General features: G+C 31.5%; 1 protein-coding gene across 1 annotated transcript in view; it reads left to right on the top strand.

The window, feature by feature from the left end:
• Window positions 1-8,601: 8,601 nt before the first annotated feature.
• The window catches only part of LOC108904486, a 20,748-nt gene continuing 11,329 nt past the window's right edge, over window positions 8,602-18,020 (top strand). The window contains exon 1 of the mRNA XM_018707079.2: window positions 8,602-8,815. The gene's annotated coding sequence lies outside the window, so the exon portion shown is untranslated. The remainder of the gene's footprint in view (window positions 8,816-18,020) is intronic.

Here is an 18,020-nt window from a genome sequence, read left to right as displayed (position 1 = left end):
CTTCGTATTAGGGCAGGAGCCAGTGGATTGATCTGTCACAATACACTGGCTCCTGCCCTATGATGTATCCAGTAAAATATACTAATGTACACCCATTACCTGTTAGCATTAGTGTTACCCGATAATTACCTGAAACAAAATATTAGCACGCCCATGGCCGGGTCTTATCTCGGGGTTTTATTACTCTCTTTCATTTCCAAACAGACTATAGATTGGAAATTTTTAATATAATATTTTATTTACTTCTAATTTCTTTTTTTTTAAGCAATTGTAATACTTAAATTTGTATAAATATTTGTTGACAAAAGAATTTAAAAATATAAAATTATATGTTAAAAAGTAATACATTTCCATATTTCAAAAATTTAGCTCTGGAATTTTAAATTAAAAGAAATACATTTTTATCTATCGGAATCAGAATAAAAGTTTAAGCAATGATGAGTATACACAGAAAGCGTATTTTTAACAACCATGAAGATTTTATTAATAAAGTGCTCGACAAATTTTCAAAATATGCAAGATTATGTTTTACCTAATTTTCGTTGCATTTAGTTTTTTATATTTTTTGGTTTTTCTTGTAAAAAAGGGAAAATATTTCTAAAAAAAATTTATTCACTATACCTATTTCTACCTATAGGTAATTTATATTTCTTCCTTCCTCTTATTGTTTTAAAAAATTTTTATTTTACCGAAATTTAATGCCATCCTAAAGAAAATAAAATTACTGTTCCGAACAAAGCTGATCACGTGGCTTTTAATAATTTTGTTGATCGGTGGTTGTACACCTTTATTATATTAGATGTATTATGTGCCGAGCGTGCGATATCTTTCTGCTTATGAATAATTTTGTGTAAAACCAATTACAAGAATGAAATTTGAAAAAATTGTTAGACACTTCAAATTTCGTATTTGCTAACACTTTTTTACTGCATAATGTTAAAGAAAAAACTTTTTTGTTTGTAAATTTTTTGGAAAACTTGAAATTTTTTCCAAGCAAACTACTCTTATGAATATTGAAAAATATCATTAAACAATAATGTTAGTAATACGCAGAGCGCAATTATCGACATACTGATGAGGACCAATAAGTCCGAAACCGGTCTATGTCTGGTGTGTTAAACTGACGAACGATCCTAGCTGTTGTACTATTTAAAATATTGTTAGTAAGTTCAAGAAGATTGTAAATATCAAGTTTCAATTGTTTTGGAAAAATAATTGCCTTATGGACATACTTAGGTAGCTACCAATGATCTTCGTAATTATATTAAAATTTGCTTAAAACAAATGAAAATTAATTTAAATCCATGGAATCCAGGTCGAGATTCCTAGGAGACCAAAACATTTTTCTGAATTCTTCTGTTCCGTTATTGTATTATGAATTGTATTGCATTTAAAGTTATTTGGGACTTGGGAAAACATCCAGGACTCTAGCATTATAATAATGGGTTGGGGAATAAGCATTGTCCATATTTTTTAAATTTAAAAATTCACATGAAAATTAATCGGTTTGTCATATTGACACATGTCATTTGAATGAGGACTTATTGCTGTATCAGATTGTGTTTTTGGTTGCTTAGATTTAATTTTTGTGAATTTTTATTCATTTGAAATTGAATGTCAAGTTAAAAACACGAATCGTTCCAGACAGGGCGCTGAATTTCATCAAGAGCAATTGAATCGACTCCTTCATGAAAATCCAAGACCATTAACAGGGAAATTGGCTCAGGAGATGGAAGATGACCACAAAACAATAATAAACCACCTGCATTCGATGGCAAAAGTTCAAAGACTCGACGCTTGGGTCCCACATGTTTTGAACGAAAACAATGAGAATCAACACTTTGCACTGATTTGCTCTGTCGTCGTCGATCAACACTTGGTCATAAGAAACGTTTTCTTCATCGTATTGTCACTGGTGATGAAAAGTGGTGTCTGTACGTGAACTTGCGGCAAGAATGGTTAAGTTCGAAAAACACAAGCAACTCCGCGAACAAAATCAGAACATCATCCTCGAAAGACAATGTTATGATGCGTCTGGTCAGAACTCTTACCAAACAATCAAACCGTCAACGCAAAACTCTGTTTCCAACTATTCAACAGAAAAGACCTTCTTTCGCAACATGGCAATGCGCGACCACATATCGCCAATATGACCAAAACGGCCATTCCGGTGTTGAATTGGGAAGTTCTACCCCACCCGCCTTACTCTCCTGATCTCATGTCTTCTGATTTTCACATTTTCTGGTCTTTGCCAAAGTACTTACGTTGTCTACCTACCATGATTTAAGAGCTTGATTGGATGAGTGTTTCGAGTCAAAATCGGAGGAAGGATTTCTACAGAAGAAGCATCAAGAAACTTGTTAAACGTTAGGAGGAGGTCATAAATAATGATAGAGATTAGAGAATCACTATTTAGTCTAAAAATAAAATATCTTAAACATGAGGAATAATGGACATTACTTAGGTACATCCCAATACCACAGCATTATTATGCAATTTTTTGCATTGAGCGTTTTATTTTGAAGATCCTGTTTTTGGAACGTTTAAAATACATTGTGTGTATTTATAAATATTAGTCAAGACACAAATTATATACTGACTATCTTACATTCACGAAAACAGAGTCCGTCATTTCTCCACATTTTAAGAACCTTGCGATAAAGGTTAAGTAAAATTCAGAAAAAAAAACAATTATTAATTTACCCACTCGCCTTCAAACGTAAGTGCGGGAAAAGTACGAAGCATAAATCTACGTTTCTTTGTTTTCAACACGGAGACATGATTCTGGGGACGGAGTTCGCAAAACATTAATTATTTTTAATTCGCCTATCAAGCCGTTAACGGTAATTAAAACGCATATTAAACGTGTACAAATCCCAGCCGTTTGTTATTCGCTAAACGCGTGTGACAGTAAAAACTTCATAATGGAAAAATATGATCAAATCCGTAATGGCCAAGGCTGCTATTGTATGCTGACGGCTCCAAACAATCACACTAACCTAGATTTTGCTCATATTTTGCATATATGGATTCTAAGAACATCGAAATACTTATTTTTTTTAGCTAACCATATTTGGCCAGTAGTTAAACCACCAAATAAATTTATTTTATCCATTCTGCTTTAATATTTCACTGTCAAAAGCAGTTAAAATATTAAGACGTTCAGCCAAGAAAGAAACCAATTAGCATCAACATATTAGTCATCCGCAGAACTAAATAATTTAGTAATTATATAATTTAAATTTATGCCGTAAACATTCAGTATTTCCGATGGCGGTGACGCCATCGCTAAAGCTGCTAATTGGCTAGAGGGAGGTCCATAAAAGTGGCATTAACTTTGTACAATGAGGCTAATAATAGCTCGTGATGAGCTGCCCATTATATATTTTTTCGTTTCCCTGCTGGTACGTCCGCAATCAGTTGTCTGTTGATTAGCGTAGTTACCGTTTATGGTGGTATCGGAAACTATTAAGATAAATTAAATTAAAAATAGTTATTTTTCCATATAGAACGCGAAGTGGTACTATGTCGACTTTTGATGACAGTTTTTGAAAAAAATTATTTTGTCTCCGGATATAAGTTTTTTCTTTATTCGATTTATTTGCGCTCCTTCACGAACCACCGCTGATTCCACTAATAGAAAACGCGAACTTCGATGTCCTTTCATTTTCGTCGTTAATGTTAATTAAATTTTTCACTAGTCAGCCATTTGCTTGCGGTAATTGTTTTCTTATTTGGACGATTAAAAAAGTTGTTTTGTATATCTATTAATTATTTTCTAATTGCTTTTTATTGAAATGTTTTGAAAGGAACACGGCATTGGATGGTTAAGGTTCCAAATTCTAACCCATATTAATTTAGTTCAATTAATTTTCTAAGTAGTTTGTTCGCATTCCTGAATACAAGTCTTGACGTGAACCCGCGTGTTCTGTAACTGTAAATAAATATTGAATGTTTAATGACAAAACGCACATATTTTAATCAAAGAAATGAAACATATCCTTAAAAATATTTATTGCATCCCCTACTGGGCAATGGGCAACTTGCATATACAGGGTGATTGGTGATTTAACGCAATTTACCTTTGTACTAAGCTGCACGCCTTGAAAGTGGGGTTTCAAATTTCGAAAAAATCAATATCTCAATTATATTTGAACTTGGAAAAACCAAATTTGGTACACGGTGAGTATACCAAGAGCGAGAGTAAGTAGAGTTCAATTGAAGCGTTTTAAAATGTTGATAAGGAATGATGCACCATTAAGATATGACAGAATTTTTTAATCCATTGACGGACTTAAAAAATTATTACTTTATTTTATGAGGAATTTAATTCTAAATATTTTCTTGCTCTTGTTAGTTTTCAAAAAACTTTGTCGTTTTCAACAAAAACATGAATAACTAATAATACGTATTGTTGGTATTTGCTGCTTCGCTAATTCGTGACGTCATTTAGTGCGATCCAGAAACGAGAAGATGAATGACAGGGACAAAGGACCCGACGGTATAAGCTATAGAATTTATATAACGGGTAATAAGGGGAAGGTCTTATTTAATATTTATTAAGAAATTAGTAAAAAATAATAGTTACGTTTTAAATTTTTCGCGCATTTTTTTCATACTCTACTTAATTATATCAACGCCGCCTTTGCATGACCCAAGAAATGGCTCACTTTTTCTCATTCCTTGTATAAACTCAAATCAGTGCTGCCAGCTTCGGCAAAAAAATCCAACAGCTAATAGAGAAATTTCCGTTTCTATTACATATTTCTCCATGAATTTAAAATAAGAAATTTTAGAAGAAATTATGTTATGTTTACTAAAATGAACTGCATTTGTACGATTTATATGTGTAGTTTTCCTTGTATACTGTATGTCCACGGTTAGAGTGGAAAAGAGGGAAAATATTTTTATTTGTCATGTTACGAGAAAAAGGTATTCTTGATTAAAATTTTTACTTGTCTTTAAAATGCGGTTGGCATGGAAACTTTCATCTTGTATGTACAGGGTTATCTGTCGCCAGATTCCCATTTTCACTTTTGAGATAAAATTTCTCACGAAAAGGAAAATTTTTCACGAGTTGGCCGTACTGAGACTAAATTCATTTTGCTTCAAAACCCCGCATGCGCGTTTCTTTAGATTGGTTCCGCGTTATCGGCTTCAGCATCGGATACGACCAGTTGCAAAGCCCACTACGGAACGTCTAAGACCTGAAATGAATATCAGGGCGGGCCTGAGGGTTCTAATAATGGGTCCGCTTCCACAGAGCCTAGCCCAAGAACAACAAGGGCATGTCAGACTTTCCTAGCTAAGATTCTCATGTACTTAACCTAAAAAACCATCGTACTTTAAATATTTGCACGCGCCTTAATAGCTTTAAAACCACCATGATTATTGAACAATTTTCAAATAAATGATTAGAAAATATTTATTGTAGTCAAATTCTTAACTGTTTTCAAAATGTTGATTCTGTAACCTCAACAATGTTTTAAAAACAGTTCTAGTATGTTTAAAAAACGTTTTTCAAAATATATTTGACTAATAACATTTTAAAAAGTTGTTTAAAATATTAATTTGCTGTATGGGTATTAATTCTTCTCATTATTTTCAACAATCTCGGCGTGGCTAGCGAGCTTGCCTTTCGCGTGATTGGTACACTTTCTTAAATCGATTAACTTCCTTTTTTGTCGTAGCGACAAATTTCTATCGGCTACCGTGGAGACATGCATTTTTTTCAAGGCCGTAACGGACCGTAACAATGGGTTTCTTATTTCGGTTTCGGTTTCGATATTCCGAAGGCCGTACCCTGCGTCGATTTCGGCGTTTGGATTTCATTTTCTCTCCGTGAAACATCTGGAATGCGTTGGAACCGGATTTACGGCAAAAGGCGACCGGTGAATGTGAGGAATCTATTGGAGGTATCTGTGGGGGAGAGTTCCCAGACAGGAGTTCCATTTTATCCACTTCACTCCCGTTTTGTAAATACACCCCAACTTGAAGCCTCAAAGATCGAGAGTAGTATAAATACTCAAATACTGGATATTGCAGGGCCTTTTATTCTTTTATTATTTTTTATCGATAACGAGAAGTAAATCAAACCAACGAAATTTATGGCGAAAGTAAGCAAATTATGAACACAGACTCAAATTATGATTGAAATCTAACTATTTGTGGAATAGCAGGCAAACATTAATAATTTAACATTATTTATCTCCTGACATATGCAGCATGTCCAGAGGGAAGAAGTATTCATCTTTAAACGAATAATATCACTAATTTTTATTAAAATACATCAAATGTTCGCTAATTCAGTAAATTCAGATAAGCTGCTTTGACATTTTACAAATATTTTTCGACAATGAATAGACTTACTGTTTTCAATTGATATCAAATTAAATAAACTATTACTACCCAACAGGAACCGGGGGAAAACCTACAAGTCAGACCAAAACGAAAGTTTTACTTTTCCTTCTGATCGATAGAGTTCTAATTCCTTTTTTTTTTTGGCGTTTTCGTGCCAAGATAACTTGGACGAGCACGGATTCTGACGCCAGATCGGCGGGATCCTGGTGTACTCTTGAAGAAGTGAATGTTTTTATTTTTTAGCTCTTTGGCACAGAGGCGTGCCGTACGCTACCTCCAAAGGGAAATTAAAAATATATTTAGGTCGTAGAAGCAGAATCCTTTTCATAACCAACAATTCACGTTAGTGATCATACAGTACAACAGTAAATAACTAGTTTTTCGGCTTAATAAGTAGGTACTTATTTTATGAACATATTAAAAGAAAAATTGCTGTAAAATTATATATTTTTTTGAAATAGAACACAACACTTATTACATTTTACACTACAATAGCATATTTCTAATGGGCATATAGACCAGTGCGGATCTGGTTTAACATTTCATTGCTCTATAAAAGTGTAACAGCCACACTATTACGCAAACAAAAGATTCCACCTATATTAAAAACATGAACCCTATTTTGCGGTCTTTGAAAACAATTTTTCCATTAGGGAAGTTTACTGTTATGGTACAATTTGTCATTCCGTTTTTTTTTTTAAATTTAATTAAAACGTATAACAAAATAAATACGTTTTTTTCTAAGGTCCGAAAGTAAATCGTACATTCCAGGGCCGTAGTTTATTTTCACATGACGTGAAAAATAGACATATTTGTAGAGAGTTAGAGAGAGAAGAGAAACCGAGTATTTTATCGATAATAATCAGACGTTTTATCGAAATTTCAGTTATGAGATGTTTGGATACCCAATTTGAAACTATTCTGAATAATAAATAAATTGAAAAGCCTTCTGAAATTTCATTTTGTATGCAATTTTTGGGCTATTACAGAAAGTAATTACAAAATACTCGTTATTCGTATTTCTAACAAATTAGTTAAATTAATCAATATGTTTTTCACACACAATTAAGTTTATATTGTCGGATTCAATATTTTAGTTTCAGCTAAGATATAAATTAACTAAATTAAAAAGGTTGGATAAACTTCTTTCATGTACTACAATATAAAGCTGCATCAACGATTGCTTTTCAGATATTTTATAGCTAATAATATTTGATGCCAAACTGTGTTTTTTTTATTAATAAAAAATATTCAATGCGACAAAAATTCACTGATATGCCGCCTATTTTGTGTTTAGTTTACTTTAAATATTCCATTTTGTGGGCAACTGCAGTAAAAGATTATCGAGCATCAATCCAAATTCAATTAGCGTGTTATAGATTTTCATTATAACACACACGTATGTACACATAAACATCGAATTAAAAACTATGTTCGCGCTTATTGCATATATTCGAAGTCGTAAAGCGGAAAAATTAAAACGCAAAAATTGGTTCAAAAGCGAAAAATTAATGTGTTAGCCGAAAATTTAACGAAGCACAACTAACTGTAACTACTTCATTCAAACCTATTTCATTCGTAGAATATACAGAACAGTAACTTGGGAAGTCAGATATTTTAGCGTCGGTTATTACAAGGTGAGCCAAATAAAATAGCTAACTTCTTCATACTATTGTACAATTCTATGATGACGATGTTATAAGCCTTCAAATACAAGTCAAAATGGACTCGTTTACCACCTTTTTTTAATTCATGTTCACTTGGTTGATGTGCAAAAAATTAGAATATTTTTTCAACAATTTCTTTCTCAAAATAAATAATGAACATGGAGCCAAACGAGTGGTGTGACGTCACAATACTTTTCAACCGCTTCAAATATTTTAGAAATGATTTATCGCCGTTTATATTAAAATTATTGACCTAATTTTTTCAATACATATTTAGGGGGTTAGGCGCTTGCGGGAAATGTGAAAAAAAAGCCATAAATTAAATATTATCGAATAAGCCTATTGACGTTTTCCGGGAAAAGAAGCCGACAAAATAACCCAGGGTGCAAATTGAAATTTCCCACTTTTCCACCCCCATGTCAAGACCGCCACTGACAGGTGCACTAGCCTTTCTACATACGACCTTGCATTATTACCGCAAGGCCGTTGCCCACGAAACTCTGCATCTTACCTACCTTACCATCACCGCCGTAAAACGGATTTACTGGCGACCGCCAGTGTTGTTTATGTTTTGGTGAGCGTTAGCTGGTCTTTCGAGCCGCTCGTTAAGGTCGCCGTCTATTCAGCAAACTCTGCGATAGTTTGGACCCGGCTAGGTTCTCCACAGTGTTTCTAACCGGACTAATTCGAAGGGTGAGGATATTTTGGTGTTTCCGTGTAGTAATTTCTCTGTGAAAGTGCTTTATAGTGTTGGAATTGGAGTTTTTGGACGTACTGCAAATTAGAAGGTAATGGAACTTTGTCATGTCTAACGTTTAATTTTTTTTGTAATAACAGTCAAGTTCCTTGAGCTTTTTTAAAAGTATTAAGCTAATTCAAACAAATTCAATTTTTTTCTAAAAAATCTTATCAAAGGAAGTCAAGCAATGTTATTCGATGCCAGCAGAAATCAAGGTCTTAATAGTGTGCAATAATGAACATACAAAATTATTACAAAAACCCTAAAAAAATCTGCAATAATAACCGGTATTCCGCAGGGATCGGTTTTGGGCCCGTTCCTTTTTTTAATTTATGTAAATGATCTACCTATCAGTTTTAACAGTAATATTTTAAATATTTTTGCTTTTCGCAGACGACATCAGTGACTACAGCAAATTCAAATTTATCTTTTTTTTTTCTATAACAAAATGACTGATTATTCTAAATTTTATTCTATAGCCATAGGATATTTTATTATCGAGCTTTTCTAACATTTTGCTTACTTGATTCACAGTGTGTTGAATGTTGAAATTAAAACAAATAGCCAATGTATTTTTTTTTAAGTTTTTGGATTATGGGCAATTTGATTTTGTTCAATGAAAGGATGGGTTAAATTTGAAACAATGTCAAATTTATTTGTCTTTCGATTTTATTTAAGTGTATTAAGATACTGTAGTTTGCGAGATATTCGAGGTTTTTCATACTTTTTGTTACTGTTCAGCGTTGGAAAATATACAGGGTGGGCCATTAGTGTGAGAAAGTAAAATAACTCCCTTGTTATTCATAATACAGAAAAATAGTTTATATAAAAGTTTTACAGAATCAAAAAACTAATGTAAAATTAATTTGAACCACACATGGCGATGAGTAAAAACGGGACACGCCAAATATTATATTTTTTAAATGGAACACCCTGTATATTTTTAAACATATGTATTTCTGAGAAAATTCTATATAAGGCAATATAAACAGTTTAACATTTTAGTGCGGGGTTGCCAAGTAATGTAGAAAATTCTTCGAATTTTGGAAAAAACATGACGCCGAAGAAGTGTTAAACTACTAACACTTGGAGCAAAAATATTTGACAGAGCTATAGGCAAATGTTAGGCAAAGACTCCTATATTAGCTAAATATCGATATTAGCTAATAAGCTAATATCGATATTTTATACAGGGCATTTTTTATAGTACGATCATTTTAAGAAAGTTCAAATTTGATTTTCTAACATTTTTCAAACACACAAAACACCTTGTATTTTATTTTTAGTTAGTTTTTAAGATATAGCAATATTTCTGGAAAACCTAATTTTTATTATTTTCGGTCGCACGAAATGACTGGAAAAAACTGTCACATTGTGTCAACTTGTCAGTTCATAATTTATCATTCCATTTTGAGATAATTTTATTAGTTAATATTTATTTTTGGTATTCTATAAAATAAAAAAAATTAGTTTTTTTCAAAAATGTTGCTACATCTTAAAAACTAACAATTTTCCAAGTGTTAGTAACTGAAAGTTAATACAACTTCTTTGAAGTCATGTTTTTTTCCAAAATTTCAAAATTCGAAGAATTTTCTACATAACTTGGCAACCCCGCACTAAAATGATAAACTGTTGATATTGATTTAGAATTCTCTCAAAAATGTAATATTTGGCGTGTCCCGTTGTTACTCATCATCCTGTATGTATCAAATTAATTTTGTAGTTCAGGTTTCTTGATTCTGTATGACTTTTATATAAACTTTTTTTCTGTATTATGAGTAATAAGGGAATTGTTTTACTTTCTCACACTAATGGCCCACCCTGTATGTTTCTAATCCAAAATGTAAAAATAATTAAAATCTTATTCATTATTTTATTATTAGTAAGCTTTTTAAGGACATAACTGACTATATGATTATACTTTCAAAAAAATGATGGCTTCTTTGGCAGAAAATTTATTTGCTTACTCTAATAGTTAAAAATACAGATGACACTTCAGGTTTGAACGATGTTCAAACATTATTTTTATTTACTTTTTATCCATATATGGAAATTACAAAAAAAAGGAAACGCGGATATTTCGCGAACTATAAAAAGTATATTCCAACATATCTCCATAAAATCGAAAGGAAATTAAATTCTGCATCTGTACATCATATTTAATATACTCGTAAAATTCCATTTAAAATAGGCAAAATATTCACAATTCCAAAAATAACATATCATGACCTACAATTACTATTTTACTATTTTCAGTAAGTAGTGCAAAATGTAGGTTTCTGGTTGAACAAATGGTGAAAACCGCAATCATACTATCATGTTTAGTTTGAAAGAAATTTTATATTTACGTTTTATTTATGTTACAAAGGCCAATTGAAGAAAATTAAAAAAAAAAACATCAAATAACACTTATTGGTAAGTTTATCAAAGTAAATCTTAAATTCAACGAGAAATTCAAATATGCAGTTTTTGTAACTTTTTTTTAATATTAAGTAGTTTAGTTGCAAAAAGTGAACGAATTAAAAAGTTGTGGTAAATTTTTGGTAGGTAAGAATATTTGAGCCATTAGAGCTTTAGAATTTTGTTTATTTTGTCGGTACCTCAAGCAATATAATCACTATTTCCTGTATTTTTAATTCCAATTGTTTTAACCAGATATATTCTAATCATTTCCTACTCTCTATTTTTTAGTTTATTTTCCGGTCTTCTATGGGGGTAGTACCAAAAGTTGTATATTTGAAATTCTATGCCTAGACGTATCTTTTATAAAATTAGCCCCATTTCAGCTCTGAAAAGGCGAAACTCGATATTATATACATTTCGGGATGTTTTAAACTTAACAGCCTCTAAATGTCACATTTGTTTTGTGTTCTGTAACAAGTTAAACAATATGTGTATAAATATTTCATTCGTTTTCGAAGGCCGGCTCAATTACTTGTCAAATTCCGGACTAGGTTCGGCTGCTATTGAAATAGGTTTGGAATGAACGAGTGTTAGTATTCCGGTTCGAGAGGAATTTGGCATTTAATTTAAGAATTTTTTTGTTCTTCCACAGAGAATAGGTACGATGTAGCGTATTTTAAATGACCGAGATATAATTTGCGTCAAGTATATAGGTATATTATTGGGGAGTTGACAGTTTCTATAAAACCACGCGTTCAGTTTTAAAAAAAAATTATGAATCACAGCGGTTATTAATAACCATTTAAGGAGGTATGTGGGGGTCCAAGGGAAGTGAGGAGCGCAGGGGGGTCCTATGCTTTTCTTATGGAACTAAAACCCGCTGCCAATTTGAAAAAATTAAATTCTATTGAAATTATCTGCGATAAACAATATCTATATAGCAAAGAAATCTACTCATATGCACATAGCATACATATTGACTAATTAACAACATAAAAATATCATATTTAAGTAGTTTTAAATCATATTTAATGAACGCATAAAGACTATGTAGATGTGGCAACAGCGCTAATAATTGACTAGCAGTTGTACACACTGCGAACCTACAAACCTCGGACATCGGAGATATTGCTCGTCAAATTCGGGTAAAGATGCGTACGCGTTCAAAAATGTATTGTGTGTAAACTATGTACAATATAATTATTATATAGCAAATATATCGTATTATCCTCGCGAAGATTTGTATCCTTTATTTAAAATCCGTAAATCATGTGAACTGGTAAAACAACGAGAATTATGTTAATTTAGTTCTAAAGAAATGAAATGACACTCGCGCCAATCTTTCGTCCAAGTCAAAGAAAATGTTGGATGCAATTTTGAAGGTTCTGTCATAGAAATTACATTATTACTCACTGTTCGTGTTTTTGATCTCTATTTTAGTAATGTTACAGAAGTTTTGCAACTACATATAACTAATTTTTTAGATATAAAGTTTGCTGAGAAATATTTATGTTCCTTTGTTATTCCGTACAAATGCTTTCATCTCAAGTGTTACTAATTATATTAATCAAGTAAAGAAAACTTTATGTAATCCTAAATATTGCTGGGTAATGATTACGATGTTTTTATAAACCATTAAATATATTAAAAGGATTTATTAACTGTATATGTTATTCCAATAAATATATCACAGCTTCCTAGCTTTTTTAATTAATCTAGTTTTTTAAAAACATTACAAAAAATTATTTGTAGTGGATAATTTATTGTTGATAACAATGGACATGGGATTTAGGAAAAATGTATATGTTTGAAATCAATTTCGTTTTTATCAGGTCTTTCAAATGTATTCCCTCCTTGCTGTCAGCTGATTGCGACGTTGTCACATTAATACTCAAGTCAGACAGAAATGCAATTATTGGTTTCTGTTTCTACTATGTTCAAAATTTACATTAGTTTTACATCAAAAATAAGATAATACTGTGTACTATCTATGGAAAAGCTTTGTTTCACAATTTCTACATTTTTTTCACAGTTATGGGCAAAAAAGAGCCGCACCGTCCATCGTCGCCATATAAACCTATGTTAAAATGAACAACTTCCGACAACAATATCTCTAAATCTAAATTAAAAAAAATTTTCAAAAAAATATGACGCAGAGGGAGCACTGGGTAATACGCTATATAAATTTCAAGTATATCTGTGCATTTGAGTAAACCCGATATACCTGCTTAATATCATCCATAAATTAAAACCGTGATATTTAAAATTATACCCTGCCTAATCCAAATATAGCTAACCATGCAATTTAAATTAGACATAGTGTGTTGGCATTAGAAAAACACTAAATAGAAACAAACTAAATCCTGCATTTATTAATTAAAAGTGATGTGGAGCGTAGCGGATTTAGTTAACCTTGTATCGTTTTGTCCAATTTATTTTTTAGTTGTGTGTAAGATTTACTCCTAACAAGACCATAGATAGCATAGATAGCCACTTTGATAGGCTTGTTTAAGTGTTTATTGCAGGATTTGGATCCAGATTACTGTTAATTACTCTTTTATCGACATACTTTGGTATAGGTATATCTACAAATAGTATAAAATTATTCTTTTAAGAAATTCATCAACACCTCTGCTTATCTGTGCATTTATTTCCATCTGACATAACAAAACGGTAAATTTCTCTACTCTCGACTTGCGGTACGTAAATGACATACACGTGAGCTAAAAGATTGTCGCCTGTCCCCACACGCCTCTACGGAACGACATTGATACCGATCCTTTATTAAATTATTCCCAACACGGGACTGAAATAGTTTAACATGCAAAAATTGCGACCTCAGCATTCACTATTTATTATTTTACAGTTACCCTTACAAGCTGAAGGTAACAACAAGTTAATGAGTGTTATTGTATTAAACAATATAATTGTTGTCGCCGGTTATGTAACTCTGTCTACCACCAGCAATGATAATGTCTAAGCAGGACCGGATTATAAACTTAAAATTAAAAAATTGTAGAAAGTATTTGCCAGAATCTTTAATTTCATTTGCAGTTGCTGCCTATGCCTTTTCTTTCATCTCCCTTTTGCTATAATCTATACGATTATGTTATAAATAATAGGTATTTTTCGACAATTTTCACAAATTTAATGTTTACTATAGGATCATCTGGCATTTTTCGAATTTTATTACCTGAATGTTGCTTCCAAAATGAAACCATCGACATGCAGGTTTATCACCAGCAAAATATAAATCGTCGAATTTAAGCAACTTGTTCCTACAGGCAATATCGTATTGCTTCAGTGTGCGGGACATCTGATCTTTATAGGCGAGCGGTTCACCCCTAAATAGATGCTTCTAAATGAAGCTAACCGACTAAATTTTTGAGATAAAAACCTCCATCATGAAACTTTTTTTATTTTATAAAGTGTATTTTTCTGATAATTTACATATTTTTTTAAATATTTTTCATCGTTGTCAATCAATTTTTATAAACAAAAAAGTTGTAAAAAAAATTACTCGCCGAATGGCTCTGAAAATAGTTTTTTATTGTAAAATAAACACTGTTTGTCCTTTGACAAAAATTCGAAAAATGCTTCGTTTCCGAGATATTTACAATTTAATATGAAAAAAGTGACGAAATCGACAAACTTTCGAAATTTTTTTCTCAAAAACTACTGAACAGAGTTTAATTCTAAAAAAATCATAATAATCGGCAGATCTTCTACTTTAAGATATATTTTTTCGGTATAGGTCAATTATTTTATTGAAGGTCTAAAGCGAGTAAAAAAAACAGTCTACAAATAGTGAAATTGTAACTCTAGATCCATTGACACATGGATGGAAAATCGAAAATGGTTGTTTGGATTTTAATTATTTCGAAGGAGAAACTGCGTTAGATATGCTTCAAAAATATTTTTGTTCATGTAGTGGAAAATGTTCTACGAAAAATTGTAACTGTTTGTCATCGAACCTGGAATGCTGTGCAGTCTGTGCGTGCTCAGATGAATGTCAGAATGTTCCATCCGAAATTGATGATGAAACGCTTATTTCAACTCAAGAACTTGTCGAAAATAACGAAAAACTTATTATTTAAAAATTAAATAAAAAAGAAATTAATATACTTTTATTGCTCTTAATATTTTTGTAAAATAAAAATAAAATAATTATCCTATACAATAAATTATCCAATAACTTTTTTATTTTTCGAGACCGCTAGGTCAATTATTATTATTAGGTTAATTTTACGATTTAAAAAGCTTATTTAGTTTAGTTTTGGTATAACTTTCAAGTCAATTTTAGCCATTTATAAAACCAAAAATCGAATATTTAAATTTTACTAATTACTTGCAAAAACCTTATTCCGGCTACAAAACCAAACAAAATGATCTTTTGAACATTTGTACTGTTAACATATATCGATTCAAAAAAATCATAATGTTTATTGTAAATATAATCTAATCCAAGATATTGTAAAATGAAAATTTAAATTTGAAGTGTTATTATAATTTTCATTTTAATTTTTTTTTACTCGCTTTATACCTTCAATAAAATGATTGACCCATACCAAAAAAATATATCTTAAAGTAGAAAATCTGTCGATTATTATGCTTTTTTTAGAATTAAAATCGGTTCAGTAGTTTTTGAGAAAAAAAAATTGAAAAGTTTGTCGATTTCGTCACTTTTTACACATTAAATTGTAAATATCCCGGAAACGAAGCATTTTTCGAACTTTTGTCAAAGAACAATGTGTTTATTTTACAATAAAAACCTTTTTCAAAGCTATTCGGCGTATAATTTTTTTTACAACTTTTTTCTTTATAGCAATTAAACGAAAAATATATAAAAATATATGTAATACTATCAGAAAAATACACTACAAAATAAAAAAAAGTTTCATGCTGTAGGTTTTTGTTCTAAAAATTTAGTCGGTTCATGCCTTTTTTTAGGGGTGAACCGCTCGCCTATTATTGTATTGTAAATGGGTGATAATATCGTGTATTGCTAGTTGCGTATTGCTTACTGTCCATTGATCCAGTGTGCGACCACGCTTAGAGTACGGCTTTAGAAAAAGCTCTCAACAGCTTTAACCGTAAACAGATTAGTAATTAGTATCAGAGATCAACACAAGTTTTAGCAATAAAAAATCATAAGTTCCAAGCTCCTCTAATCTTCTCAAAATATTTGTGTTATTAAATTCTCATAGATAAATTAACTTATTTTGGTTTTACAGCTCACATTGTTGGTTTATATATTCATACCTCTTTAATAGATGTTCATCCATAATAAAACTACATCAACATGCCTCATATTTAATGCAGGAGTACCACAGGGATCAGCTCTTGGCCGGTTCTCTTTTGTTATTTATGTTAACATTGTGTTCAATTTGATGATAGTAACTTGACGTCTAACCGCAGTCTTATAATTAATGATTTACTGGTCTCTTTCTAATCCATTAAATTTAAATTTAACGAGACGGTATATAAAAGCCAAAGACGTCCCAAATCCTAACTCAGTAAAATTATAAAGGGTACATTTAGAGTCTAAATTACCATAGGATTGTCACACTAATTACATATGTAAGAAAATATCCGAAAATGCATACCTCCTTCGTACTTTTGTATTATTGAAACTATTTCACGACATATAATTTGTGAATAATATTTTATGGATAACATAACCGTTAATTAAAATGTTTTCCGATATAAATCGTCAACGCCGATCCTGGTAAAACGGTGTGTGTACGGCTCGGCGCCTTCCTACATGGCTTCCGAGAATAGATCCTTGCAGATCTGGCATGTGTCTTTAGTGCATTTTACAGGCATTTTACCATTTAGAAGTACCGAGTGATGTGGGTGAAAACTGTTACCTAGGCCTGTTAACTCCACCCATCTGCACTCTAGTGGGAAGTAAAATGCCGTAAATAGAAAGCAGACAAGTCTTAAAAGTTGTAAAAAAGTCACAGGTAAACGCTTACTACGGTTAGAGACCTGGTTCTGGTTGTGGAAAGAGTGGCCCTTTTATTTCACGAAATGGATCACAAATGTTTTGGGTGTGCCTATATTATTAATGTTGGAAGGGGCTTAAGTCCGCAGAGTAGTTGTTTCCCGTAATATCATTAATTAAACAGTACAAATGCTTATAAACAAAACCAACTGGGTAAATTTTAATGTTGTTTTAATTAAATCGGTATTTTATGAATTGATTTATTTAATCTTTTTCTTTTTCCGGTCAGTAGAAGAGTGGAAAGGGCGGGTTGTGAACTTTATAAAATATCGCATCGGAAAATAAATTTAATATGAAAAACGGATTATGAAATATTTCGAAACTTCTTGCAACTCCGTGCTAAAATGGATTTAAGATTCTTTATGGAATGGAAAAGTCGGAAAGTTCAATTAAACTTTATTCGTTTAATTTATATTATACATTTACAATCAATTTTATTATTGACCGGCATTTAAAACGCAGTACAAATACAACAGTTTATATATGTTATTACTACTACATGAGTTATAGTCCAATTAACTAAGCCTTTAAATCGAAATTTTGTCAACTTGGCTGAATTTTTGATATGAGTTAGTTTAAGGTATATTATAACAATAAGTGAGAGTAATTTTTTGTTCAACCCCCGGCCAAGGGTGGAAAAAGATAAAACAAAGGGCTTTTTCTAGCTCTTACCCTTTTTGAGTTATCTTGAAAAAGCCCTTTGTTTTATCTTTTTCCACCCTTGGCCGGGGGTTGAACAAAAAATTACTCTCACTTATTGTTATAATATACCTTAAACTAACTCATATCAAAAATTCAGCCAAGTTGGCAAAATTTCGATTTAAAGGCTTAGTTAATTGGACTA

The sequence above is a fragment of the Anoplophora glabripennis genome, unplaced genomic scaffold (genome assembly GCF_000390285.2).
Source record: "Anoplophora glabripennis isolate ALB-LARVAE unplaced genomic scaffold, Agla_2.0 scaffold84, whole genome shotgun sequence".
NCBI classification, from domain to species: Eukaryota; Metazoa; Arthropoda; class Insecta; order Coleoptera; family Cerambycidae; genus Anoplophora; species Anoplophora glabripennis.
The sequence above is the reverse complement of the archived record's forward strand: the minus strand, read 5'-3'. Positions and strand labels throughout refer to the sequence as shown.